At 41.3% G+C, this 13765-nt stretch overlaps 1 protein-coding gene across 8 annotated transcripts in view; it reads left to right on the forward strand.

The window, feature by feature from the left end:
• NAV1 (neuron navigator 1) overlaps positions 1-13765 on the forward strand; it is a 526544-nt gene that overhangs the window by 49270 nt on the left and 463509 nt on the right. For all 8 annotated transcript variants that reach the window (XM_056557725.1, XM_056557730.1, XM_056557732.1 and 5 more), the window contains exon 2: positions 5701-5762. The gene's annotated coding sequence lies outside the window, so the exon portion shown is untranslated. The remainder of the gene's footprint in view (positions 1-5700; positions 5763-13765) is intronic.

A 13765-nucleotide genomic window follows, 5' to 3' on the forward strand; every position in this document is an offset into this window, starting at 1 on the left:
ATTGGCAACAATGAGAAGCATTAACAACATGGAGAGGAGTCTCGTGCTCACTGAGCAGGCACTCTCGGGAATAGAGGTGGGGGAGGACAGTGGGACGGAGTTGCAGGACAGTCAGGCAGTTAGCTGAGTTACAGTTAGAAAGAGGGGTAGGGGAAAAAGTGTCAGGGAGGCTAGTCCTGAACTGGCACACCCCAACAAGTTTGCCCGCTTGGCAGATGAGGGGGATGCCATTACAGAGCTAGCAGAACTGCAGCAGGATACCGCCTCTGACCGCCAGGGGGGTGTCTGCTCCAGTAAGGAGGGAGGGAGAAGTACAGGGCAGGCCAGACAGGTACTAGTGGTGGGGGACTCAATTATTAGGGGGACAGACAGGGCAATCTGTCACAAAGACCGGGATCGCCGAACAGTGTGTTGTCTGCATGGCGCACGAGTTCGGCACATCGCGGATCGGGTTGACAGGTTGCTGGGCGGGGCTGGAGAGGACCCAGCAGTCATGGTACATATTGGCACCAAAGACAAAGTAAGAGGTAGGTGGAGTGTCCTTAAAAATGATTTCAGGGACTTAGGCCGCAAGCTTAAGGCAAGGACCTCCAAGGTAGTATTTTCTGAAATACTACCAGTACCACGAGCCACACCAGAGAGGCAGCGGGAGATCAGGGAGGTAAACAAGTGGCTCAGAAGCTGGTGTAGGAAGGAAGGGTTTGGGTTCATAGAGAACTGGGCTGACTTCGCTGTCGGTTACCGGCTCTACCGTAGGGACGGGCTGCACCTCAATGGGGAGGGTGCAGCTTTGCTTGGGGAGAAGATGGCTAGAAGGCTGGAGGAGTGTTTAAACTAGGGACTTGGGGGGAGGGAACCTACAGTAAAGAGGGTGAAGATAGTGTAGATAAAGAGGTGGGAATTATAAATGTACCTGGGGGTGGAGCGGAGGGAGGGGTTAGAATAGTTAATAGGAATAGGCTTCATAGGAAAATAAAACTTACACCTTTGAATCCCATTAACCCCAATAACATAAAGGATGGAAATGTAAAGTGTATGTTCACAAATGCCAGAAGCCTAGCAAATAAAATGGGGGAGCTTGAGGCCTTGATACTGGAGGAACATATTGATATAGTTGGGGTCACTGAGACATGGCTGGACTCCTCGCATGACTGGGCTGTTAATCTGCAGGGTTTTACATTGTTTCGCAAGGATAGAATGAACAGAAAAGGTGGTGGAGTCTGTCTGTATGTAAGAAGTGGTATGAAAGTCAGTGTGAACGATGTCATAGTGTGTGATGATTCTGAGGAGGTGGAATCACTGTGGGTAGAATTACAAAAGGAGGGAAATACTGAAAAAATAATATTTGGGGTAATCTACAGACCCCCTAATATCACTGAAGAGATAGAAGTTCGGCTTCATAAATAAATAGAGAGGGCCGCCCGGGCAGGTACAGTGGTAATAATGGGAGATTTTAACTATCCAGATATAGATTGGGGTCCGGGGTTGGCTAAAACTACAAAGGGGCGACAATTCCTAAATTTATTGCAGGATAATTTTATGGGCCAGTTTGTGGAGGACCCAACAAGAAGTGATGCCTTGTTGGATCTGATCATTTCCAACAACGCAGAGCTGGTTGGTAATGTAACTGCGCGGGAAAACCTTGGTAATAGCGACCACAATATAGTTACTTTTGACTTAAAATGTAGAAAACAAAGACAGGCGGGGAAGGCAAAAACATATAACTTTAAAAAGGCAAATTTCCCTGGGCTGAGGGCTGCACTACAGGACATAGACTGGGGGGAGGTGTTGTCAAATACTGATACAGAAGGTAAATGGGACATCTTTAAATCAACTCTAAATAACTATACATCTAAATATATACCAAAGGGGAACAAATATATACGATTAAAACTAAATCCTACATGGCTGACACATGATGTTAAAAGAGCAATAAACAAAAAAATAGCCTTCAAAAATACAAATCTGATGGGTCAGCGATAACATTTAAACAGTACAAAGAGCTTAATAAAATCTGTAAAAATGTAATAAAAACAGCAAAAATTCAAAACGAGAGACAGGTGGCCAAAGAAAGCAAAACTAATCCTAAATATTTTTTTAGATATATAAATGCAAAAAAACCAAGGACAGAGCATGTAGGAGCCCTTAATAATGATAATGGGGAGGTTGTCACAGGCGATCAAGAGGAAGCGGAGCTACTGAATGGGTTCTTTAGTTCTGTATACACTATGGAAAAAGGAGCTGACATTGGCCAGGTCGGTGCTGGTAACACATCATGTAATGTACTGAACTGGCTTAATGTAGAGATGGTACAAGGTAAGTTAAGTGATATAAATGTAAGCAAATCCCCAGGGCCGGATGGACTACACCCAAGAGTTCTTAGAGAGGTAAGTTCAGTAATATCTGTACCCCTGTTCATGATATTTAGAGATTCTCTGGTGTCTGGTATTGTGCCAAGGGACTGGCGCAAGGCGAATGTGGTGCCGATCTTCAAAAAGGGCTCTAGGTCTTCCCCAGGAAAATATAGACCGGTAAGTTTAATGTGCATTGTGGGTAAATTGTTTGAAGGACTTATAAGGGATTACATACAGGAATACATAGGGGATAATTGTATTATAAGTGATAGCCAGCATGGGTTTACTAAGGATAGAAGTTGTCAAACCAATCTAATTTGCTTTTATGAAGAGGTGAGTAGAAGCCTTGACAGAGGAATGGCTGTGGATATAGTGTTTCTGGATTTTGCTAAAGCGTTTGATACTGTCCCTCATAGACGTCTGACAGGCAAGTTAAGGTCTTTGGGTTTGGAAATTTTAGTTTGTAACTGGATTGAACACTGGCTCATGGATCGTACCCAGAGAGTGGTGGTCAATGATTCGTACTCTGATTGGTCCCCGGTAATTAGTGGTGTACCCCAAGGTTCAGTACTGGGCCCGCTGTTGTTTAATTTATTTATCAATGATATAGAGGATGGTATTAACAGCTCTGTTTCTATCTTTGCAGATGACACCAAGCTTTGTAGCACGGTACAGTCTATAGAGGATGTGCATAAGTTACAAGATGACTTGGATAGACTAAGTGTCTGGGCATCCACTTGGCAAATGAGGTTCAATGTGGATAAATGTAAAGTTATGCATCTGGGTACTAATAACCTGCATGCATCGTATGTCTTAGGGGGGATTAAACTGTCAGAGTCACTGGTAGAGAAGGATCTGGGTGTACTTGTAGATCACAGACTACAGAATAGCATGCAATGTCAGGCTGCTGCTTCCAAAGCCGGCAGGATATTGTCATGTATCAAAAGAGGCATGGACTCAAGGGACAGGGACATAATACTCCCCCTTTATAAAGCATTGGTACGGCCTCACCTGGAATATGCTGTTCAGTTTTGGGCACCTGTCCATAAAAGGGACACTGCGGAGTTGGAAAGGGTGCAGAGACGCGCGACTAAACTAATATGGGGCATGGAACATCTTAGCTATGAGGAGCGATTAAAGGAGTTACAATTGTTTAGTCTTGAGAAGAGACGTTTAAGGGGGGATATGATAAACGTATATAAGTATATTAATGGCCCTTACAAAAAACATGGAGAAAAACTGTTCCAGGTTAAACCCCCCCAAAGGACGATGGGGCACTCCCTCCGTCTGGAGAAGAAAAAGTTTAGTCTCAAGGGGCGACACGCCTTCTTTACCGTGAGGACTGTGAATTTATGGAACGGTCTACCTCAGGAACTTGTCACAGCAGGAACAATTAACAGCTTTAAAACAGGATTAGATACATTCATGGAACAAAATAACATTAATGCTCATGAAGAAATAAAATCCCATCCCTTCCCCAATATCGCGCCACACTCCTACCCCTTAATTCCCTGGTTGAACTTGATGGACATATGTCTTTTTTCGACCGTACTAACTATGTAACTATGTAACTATTAACCCCTTATCGCTTTTAATTTTCCAACTACAGACCCATTGTTTGAGCCACCAATTTCCTTTGTATTGACATCACTCATTTTACTAACAAATCTACAGTGAATCCAAAAGAAAAATTTTTGTTGGGTGAAATAGAAAAAATGCCATTTGTTTTTACTTTTGGGGGCTTCAGTTTCTACACAGCGCACTTTTCAATAAAAAGAACACATTAGGGGGCATTGTAGGTGAAGCATTTTTCAGCATTTTTTTTCCCCGCTAGTAATGTGTAGGAACAAATTTATTAAATGGTCGCAGGGCATTTGGTAAATTTTGCGCAGGTATACATTTTCTGAAATGTCACTCTTCACAAACACCAAAAAGGTAAGCTAAGCTCTGGTCTGGTGTAGTTGAGAGACTTTTTGAGTCTTTTCAAGCACCTTTTCACAAACAAATCTGTTGATATATTGATTACCATTGCATAAGACTAACCTTAACAGCTGGTCTGTACACATTTAAAAAAAAAAAGTGTAAACCTAAAAGGCGCAAAAAATAGCCTGAGGTGCAGCGCTGTGCCAAATGTAAGACAATCTGAACACGAAAACAGCTCTAAAGACAATGATAAATTCCCCCCAATATCTTTCTGTAGGTCCATATGATTTAAAACAATACCAAATGTGTCGTTTTATATTGCTACTTAAATTTGTGTATAAAATTGTCATCTTTTGTCCCCTAAAAAACTCTTTTATTTTTCCCTATACCAAGCTGTATGAAGGCTCATATTTTGCACCATAATCAGTTTTTTATCGCTACTATTGTGGTATTTCTTCTTATTAAATTTTTTCTGGGATGTGATACGTTTACGCCATTTACCGTAAGGTATAAATGTTATATTTTAATAGTTTGGACTATTATGCATGTGGTAATACCTACTAAGTTTATTTTTATCATGTTGACATTTTTTTTTGTATGTGGGGTGCTTTGAACTTTTAATATGCATGTTTTTTAAACCTTTTATTCAACTTAAATTTTTTTTTTTTACACTTTATTCCCATTAGCGGACTTTTAGGGTACGTTCACACATACGGGATCCTGCGCAGATTAGACGTGGGGGATTTGTAACTGCCAATTAGAAGCTGTGCTCAGTCATTTAGTTTACATTGAAATCTGTAGCAGAATATCCTGCGCATCAAATCTGCGTACGTGTGAACGTACCCTTAGGAGGAATCATTACCACCAGGGATGGGTTTAAAGGTCCCTTTAGACCCCGCTGTGAGTTTTGACAGCGGGTATCTAAAGGGTTAATAGCCTGCTGCGGCAATCGATGTATGCCGGCTGTTAGTGGCACCCCCAAGCTTCTGAAATCAGGGTATTAAGCAGACTTGCTTGCACTTTAACAATTTATTTTTCCTTTATTTTCACAATTATACATTCTATTTCAAATCACATTTCAATTTTTCTTTGTCTATTATCAACATTTCGACAACATTTTCAGTTCCCCCCCCCCTCCCCCTATACATTTCTTCAATCTGGTTCCAGTGCCCTGTCAGACCCTCGCCATCTAAATATTCCTTTTTCCTTATCTACTACTACCTCTCCTCCTCCCCCCCTTAATAGACCTTCCTATCACTAAGGCAAAATAAGTAAGAAAATATTTGGCTCCACCCCCTCTCAAAATCCACCTTTTACTCAAAACCCAATCGCACTATTCACAATCTCTCATCTTTCAGTCCCCTTATTATAAAATTAATGCTTTTTTTTCCCTTTTTCTTCCCCTTTCCTGCTTTCCCCCTAGGTCCATATGATTTAAAACAATCGTAGACTGAAGGAGGCGACCGAGCACCGCAGGCAAGGGAGGTAAGAGGATACCGGCAGCAGTAATGTATGGATGGCGGTGGGGGGGTGGGATGAACCAGGTTGCAAGGTGTAAAGTGGTGCTCACATAAAGCAGTTGTAGCGTGGTAAAACGTGTGTAAGAAGAAGAAATAGGAGCACACACCTGTATATCTTGCTTGAAGTGGTTTTATTCCAGAAGGTACAAATCCAACATCCCGACACCCCTACACCAGACAGATCCGGAGCGGCAGGAGCCATTCACCTGGACGACCGCACAGTTTGATGCTGACGGGCGTTTCTTCAGGTCCGTGGTGATAGCTTCCTGTTGCTCAGTATGGACTATTAATACTACACACCTGACACTGTGATTACAAAGGACAATTAGAAAATTCATAAAACTTGTCTAAAAATGTGTGCAATATAATAGACTAATAACTGTAAAAGCAACAAACATGTGAATCTCAAAGAAAGGAGCCCATTTCATTACGGTCATTAAGACCTAACGCTCCCAATGCTTCTGTCTTAATAATCCACCGTGCTTCTGCACGGGCTAGGTAACTAAATCTATCCCCTCCTCTTTTCGGATATGGTATTCTTTCTATGCCTGTGAATTTTAACCCTTTGAAGTTTCCTCTATGCTCTGTTTGCATATGTGTAATGAAATGCTGCGCGCCTACTCCTGTTTTTACTGACCTGAGATGTTATTTTATTCTTACATTCAGTTTTCTTTTTGTGCGTCCAATGTAATAAAATCTGCACGGACACATTAAACTATAAACTACAAAAGTTGTTTGACAAGTGATTAGTTGTTGTACTGAGATCTTATTAGCACCTAAATGTAGTGTTTTTCCCTCAAGTAGATGGCTACATATAGAGCAGTTCCTGCATTTCTTGTTACCCGTAGGAACGACATCTAGTAGCCAATTATTTTCTTTTTTCATATTCTGTTGGTGTTGTTTCTTATTTAGAACATTACCTATGGTTCTGCTGCGCTTGAAATTGATTATTGGACTGGACATATCCAGTTTTGCTGAATTATATACCAATTTCTGCGCAGTACACCATTGATAATTTTTATCATGGGGGTGTTAGCAAATGAGAAGATGGCTTTTTCTTGTTCTTTTTGTTTAGATTTTTCTTTGCTTTGTTATTGTGTAGAAGATGAGTTCTATCCATTTTGCTAACTTTATCAAAAGCTTGTTGGATTATGTTACGGGGATACCCTCTTTCTAGAAGTCTGTCAGTCAATTCGTTGGCTTGTTCCAGGAATACATTGTTATCATTATTAACTATTTTGAGGCGTATGAATTGCCCATAGGGGATTATATGAACTCTCAAAATGTAACAATGCATTCTTGGAAGTACTTTTTCTGAAACCCGTGGTGACAAGTGTTCCTTCTACTACATGGATTTGACGTCGAGGAATTCCAACGATTGGTCCCCGAAACATTGTGTAAACGTCATATTGACAGTATTGACGGTATTGAGAAATGCCACAAAATCGTCAAATTCCTGTTTTGTACCGTCCCATATAATGAAGATGTCATCCACGAATCTGAGGAATAATTTTATATTACCAACAAACCGATTCATGGAAGAAAAAATTTACTTCCGCTCAAATATAGAAAGAAAAAGGTTGGCGTACCTTTGTCGGTACCAATCTTCGTTATATGTGAAGCTATTGTTGTGTAGAATGATTGAAAGAGCTTCAGAAACAAAATCTATGAAATCCCGGGATTTTTTTTTTCTTTCTAGGATTTCCTGGACTGCCTGTATACCCGCCTCGTGAGGGATGTGGGTATACAGGCTTTCCACATCAATGGAAGCAAGATGGTTTTGTTCTTGCCAACAGAAGTCCTCGGCGTCAATCAGGTCACCTGTGTCCCTCAGGTACGTGGGCATTTCCTTAAGTAAAGGGGATAGTAACCATTCTACATAGCTCGAGAGAGCTTCTGTCACTGAGCCAGTCCCCGCCACGATAGGGCGGCCAGGGGGCTGGCTCAGTGACTTATGGTTTCTGGGAAGAATGTACCAATGTGGAAATTTGGGATTATCTGGAAGAAGTTTAATGGCTGTTTTATCTGAGATGATACCTTTGTCGGAGTATTTTTTAAGAAAGACCCGTAGTTTTTCTTTAATTTTAGCTGTGGGGTTGGAGGTTAATTTTTCATACACCATTAGATTACCCAGCTGATTTTCGACTTCTGCCTCATAATCTTTCTTGTACCAAACTACCACTCCTCCTCCTTTGTCTGCCTTAGAAACTATAATTTCTTTGTGTGTGGCTAACCAAACAAGTGCCTTCTGCTCTGCAGTGGAAATGTTTGGGGTGGGTTTGGGATATATGATGGCTTTGATGTCTTTTAACACAGCCTTGTAAAACACGTCAATGGGGCTCCCTGGAATGAAAGGAGGGTTAAACTTAGAGCTGTTTCCCCCTGTGAAGGGTCTGAACGCTGTTTCCTCTCCCTGTCTTTCAAACTCAGTGTAGCCTGTATCTTCTTCAATGCCCTCATCTAGATGGGTAAGTAATTTTGTGAAATAGACATCTTCCGGTGTGAACTCTCTGACTATGGAAAAGCCCAAGTGACTTATTTTACAAGGGGCTTCACCTTCGGAGACCGTTTTTAACATGCTCTCTTTATTACGTTTAGGTACAGAAGAAAATAATTTTTTAAGATTGAGCTTGATATTTCTTTCCTTTGACGGAGAGCCTGCAAGATAGCAAGTTATGTCCAGGAACTCAAACATAGAGAATATGGAAGATATGGATACTACGGTTGAAATGGCCATACATACCAGCAAAGGCGAGGTGGGAGCTTTCTTCCTACAATGTGAACAGAAAGAAGAGCTTAAACTACTTAGTACTAAATCTTTAGAATTCAAGATCTCCACCCTTGCTGACAAGGAGACATGTCTCTTTTGGACTATTCATTCACTCAAAGCCTACACCGAGTGTGAACGCACGCCAAGGGGTTTGAGAGTATACAAGTCCCCCTCACAGTTTACGAGTGATCTAGAGTTCATCACACTGTGGAATGAGGCACACCTGCAACATTTGTTAAAATTACAGCAGCTAGTTTTGGATAAAAGCCAAAAGATTATGAAGCAGTCACAGTGGAGCTCTGCAAAGCCAAGCTTGAACTACGCACGCGACTCTCTGATGCACAATATAAATTGTTTTCTCAAAACCTAAAAAAGAAATTACTATTACTTGAAACGATCTTAAAAGAAACTAAGGGTATGTTCACACTGAGGAATTGGGGCGGAAATCAAGCAGAAATTTTCTCCCTCAAAATATTGTTACTTTTCCACAAGAACTCAGAGATTTTGCGTGGAATTGGAGCGAAATTGGTGCGGAATTCGAGCGGAATTCCACACGCCATTTCCGTGCCAATTCCACGTGGAAATGATTCTGACTGAAAAAAAAATTAACATTGATCTCTATGGGAGTAAGACGCTGATTCTGCCTGAAAGAAAGAATATGTTCTTTCTTCAAGCGGAACAGACTTCCTTGTCAGAATTTTGCTTGAGGAAATTCCTCAGTGTGAACTGAGGGGCAGAAATTCTGCACAGCTCTATGGGGATTTTCACTGCTGAATGAATTGGAGAGGAAAAAGCAAGCAGAATTACTTGTGGAAATTCCTCTCCAATTCCTCAGTGTGAACATACCCTAAGAAGGATAAATTCCTCAGAGATAAAAAAAAAGATTTCGAATCTGATATGGTGTTCAATTGGGGCAAATCGGTCCAGCAGAATAAACAGGGTAATTAGAGGAAAAATAAAAAGCGCACTCCCCAATACCGCAAGAGAAGACCTGTACAAACGGACTTTCTGACCACGGAATCCGATTCCTCCCTCTCTGATGACCCGAAAGAGGGCAATAGTGAGATTGGTACCCACAACCCTCCGACACCAGCCCCTTTAGGAGAAAAACCCGAAGAGGTGGAAGGAGATGGAGGAGACACAAGAAGGAATCCGTGGAGACGGGCAAAGAAGGTGAAATCTGTGATGTGGGACCAGTCACATCAGCCTCGCTAGTTGTCAACCTCGCCACCATCGAGTTACCAGCTGACTGTCTTGGTGTCCTAAATAAAGGCCTGAATTTCAGACTTTGTGACAGTTTTGACGCTACTCAATTTGAGATTGATTTTTTCAAAGGAGTGCGGAAGCTCAATCTTAAAAAATTATTTTCTTCTGTACCTAAATGTAATAAAGAGAGCATGGTAAAAAACGGTCTCCGAAGGTGAAGCCCCTTGTAAAATAGCCAAGAAACACCTTTGACCCTGGAAGACCCAGGGTCACTGATACCCTTATTAAATCCCACCCCTAAAACTTAACTTTTATTTATATTTAGATTAGAATTAATAAATAATAAGTATATAATAAATGATAAAATAGGTCCCTTTGGCTTTTCCATAGTCAGAGAGTTCACACCGGAAGATGTCTATTTCACAAAGTTACTTACCCATCTAGATGAGGGCATTGAAGAAGATACAGGCTACACTGAGTTTGAAAGACAGGGAGAGGAAACAGCATTCAGACCCTTCACATGGGGAAACAGCTCTAAGTTTAACCCTCCTTTCATTCCAGGGAGCCCCATTGACGTGTTTTACAAGGCTGTGTTAAAAGACACCAAAGCCATCATATATCCCAAACCCACCCCAAACATTTCCACTGCAGAGCAGAAGACACTTGATTGGTTAGCCACACACAAAGAAATTATAGTTTCTAAGGCAGACAAAGGAGGAGGAGTGGTAGTTTGGTACAAGAAAGATTATGAGGCAGAAGTCGAAAATCAGCTGGGTAATCTAATGGTGTATGAAAAATTAACCTCCAACCCCACAGCTAAAATTAAAGAAAAATACGGGTCTTTCTTAAAAAATACTCCGACAAAGGTATCATCTCAGACAAAACAGCCATTAAACTTCTTCCAGGTAATCCCAAATTTCCACATTGGCACATTCTTCCCAAAATCCATAAGTCACTGAGCCAGCCCCCTGGCCGCCCCAACCGTGGCGGGGACTGGCTCAGTGACAGAAGCTCTCTCTAGCTATGTAGAATGGTTACTATCCCCTTAAGGAAATGCCCACGTACCTGAGGGACACGGGTGACCTGATTGACGCCCTTGAGGACTTCTGTTGGCAAGAACAATACCATCCCTCACGAGGCGGGTATACAGGCAGTCCAGGAAGTCCTAGAAAGCACAGAAAAATCCCGGGATTTCATAGATTTTGTTTCCGAAGCTCTTTCAATCATTCTACACAATAATACCTTCACATATAACGAAGAATGGTACTGACAAAGGGACGGCACGGCGATGGGTACGCCCATCTCGTGCACGTACGTCAACCTTTTTCTTTCTATATTTGAACGGAAGTACATTTTTTCTTCCACTAATCGGTTTGTTGGTAATATTAAATTATTCCTCAGATTCGTGGACGACATCTTCGTTATATGGGACAGTAGAAAACAGGAATTTGGCGATTTTGTGGCATTTCTCAATACCGTCAATACTGTCAATATGACGTTTACACAATGTTTCGGGGACCAATCGTTGGAATTCCTCGACGTCAAAATCCAGTAGAAGGAACACTTGTCACCACAGGTTTAAAAAAAAGTACTTCCAAGAATGCATTGTTACATTTTGAGAGTTCATATCATTTCTGCGTAAAACGCAACATCCCCTATGGGCAATTCATACACCTCAAAATAATTAATAATGATAAAAATGTATTCCTGGAACAAGCCAACGAATTGATAAAGTTAGCAAAATGGATAGAACTCATCTTCTACACAATAACAAAGCAAAGAAAAATCTAAACAAAAAGAACAATAAAGAAAAAGCCATCTTCTCATTTGCCAACAACCCCATGAACAAAATTATCAATGGTGTACTGCGCAGAAATTGGTATATAATTCAGCAAGAATCTGATTTAAATAAAAAACTGGATATGTCCAGGCCAATAATCAATTTTAAGCGCAGCAGAACCATAGGTAATGTTCTAAATAAGAAACAACACCAATAGAATATGAAAAAAGAATATAATTGGCTACTAGATGTCGTTCCTATGGGCAACAAGAAATGCAGGAACTGCTCTATATGTAGCCATCTACTTGAGGGAAAAACACTACATTTAGGTGCTAATAAGATCTCAGTACAACAACTAATCACTTGTCAAACAACTTTTGTAGTTTATAGTTTAATGTGTCCGTGCAGATTTTATTACATTGGACGCACAAAAAGAAAACTGAATGTAAGAATAAAAATAACATCTCAGGTCAGTAATAACAGAAGTAGGCGCGCAGCGTTTCATTACACATATGCAAACAGAGCATAGAGGAAACATCAAAGGGTTAAAATTCACAGGCATAGAAAGAATACCATAACCGAAAAGAGGAGGGGATAGATTTAGTGACCTAGCCCGTGGAGAAGCACGGTGGATTATTAAGATAGAAGCATTGGGAGCATTAGGTCTTAATGACCGTAATGAAATGGGCTCCTTTCTTTGAGATTCACATGTTTGTTGCTTTTACAGTTATTAGTCTATTATATTGCACACATTTTTAGACAAGTTTTATGAATTTTCTAATTGTCCTTTGTAATCACAATGTCAGGTGTGTAGTATTCATAGTCCGTACTGAGCAACAGGAAGCTATCACCACAGACCTGAAGAAACGCCCGTCAGCGTCAAACTGTGCGGTCGTCCAGGTGAATGGCTCCTGCCGCTCCGGATCTGTCTGGTGTAGGGGTGTCGGGATGTTGGATTTGTACCTTCTGAAATAAAACCACTTCAAGCAAGATATACAGGTGTGTGCTCCTATTTCTTCTTCTTACACATGATTTAAAGCAATAACAAATGTCTTGTTTTATATTACGACTTTTAGGATACTTTCACACATACAGGATCCTGCGCAGATTAGATGCGGAGGATTTGTAACTGCCAATTAGAAGCTGTGCTCAGTCATTTAGTTTACATTGAAATCTGTAGCAGAAAATCCTGCGCATCAATTCTGCGCACGTGTGAATGTACCATTAGGAGGAAACATTACCACCAGGGATGGGTTTAACCCCTTAAGGACCAAGGATGTACCGGTACGTCCTTGGTCCTGCTCTCCTGATATAACGCGGGGTTACACGGTAACCCCACGTCATATCACGGCGGGCCCAGCGTCATAGTGAAGCCGGGACCCGCCTCTAATAGCGCGCAGCGCCGATCTCGGTGCCGCGCGCTATTAACCCTTTAGCCGCGCGCTCAGAGCTGAGCCGCGCGGCTAAAAGTGAAAGCGAAAGTTGCCGGCTAGCTCAGTGGGCTGTTCGGGATAGCCGCGGCGAAATCGCGGCATCCCGAACAGCTTACAGGACAGCGGGAGGGCCCCTACCTGCCTCCTCGCTGTCCGATCGCCGAATGACTGCTCAGTGCCTGAGATCCAGGCATGAGCAGTCATGCGGCAGAATCGTCGATCACTGGTTTTCTATGAGAAACCAGTGATTAATGATGATCAGTGTGTGCAGTGTTATAGGTCCCTATGACACTGCAAAAAAAGTGAAAAAAAAAAGTGAATAAAGATCATTTAACTCCTCCCTATTAAAAGTTTGAATCACCCCCTTTTCCCATAAAAAAAAAACCAGTGTAAATAAAAATAAACATATATGGTATCACCGCATGCGGAAATGTCCGAATTATAAAAATATATATATATCGGTCAATGGCGTGCGCGCAAAAAAATTAGTGCATTTTTGGTCACTTTTTATATCATTTAAAAATGAATAAAAAGCGATCAATAAGTCCTATCAATGCAGAAATGGTACCGTTAAAAACTTCAGATCACGGCGCAAAAAATGAGCCCTCATACCGCCCCATACATGGAAAAATAAAAAAGTTATAGGGGTCAGAAGATGACAATTTTAAACGTATTAATTTTCCTGCATGTAGTTATGATTTTTTCCAGAAGTCTGACAAAATCAAACCTATATAAGTAGGGTATCAAAAAATCATTGTGCGACAAAATTGAAAAAAAAA

The sequence above is a fragment of the Hyla sarda genome, chromosome 2 (assembly GCF_029499605.1).
Source record: "Hyla sarda isolate aHylSar1 chromosome 2, aHylSar1.hap1, whole genome shotgun sequence".
NCBI classification, from domain to species: Eukaryota; Metazoa; Chordata; class Amphibia; order Anura; family Hylidae; genus Hyla; species Hyla sarda.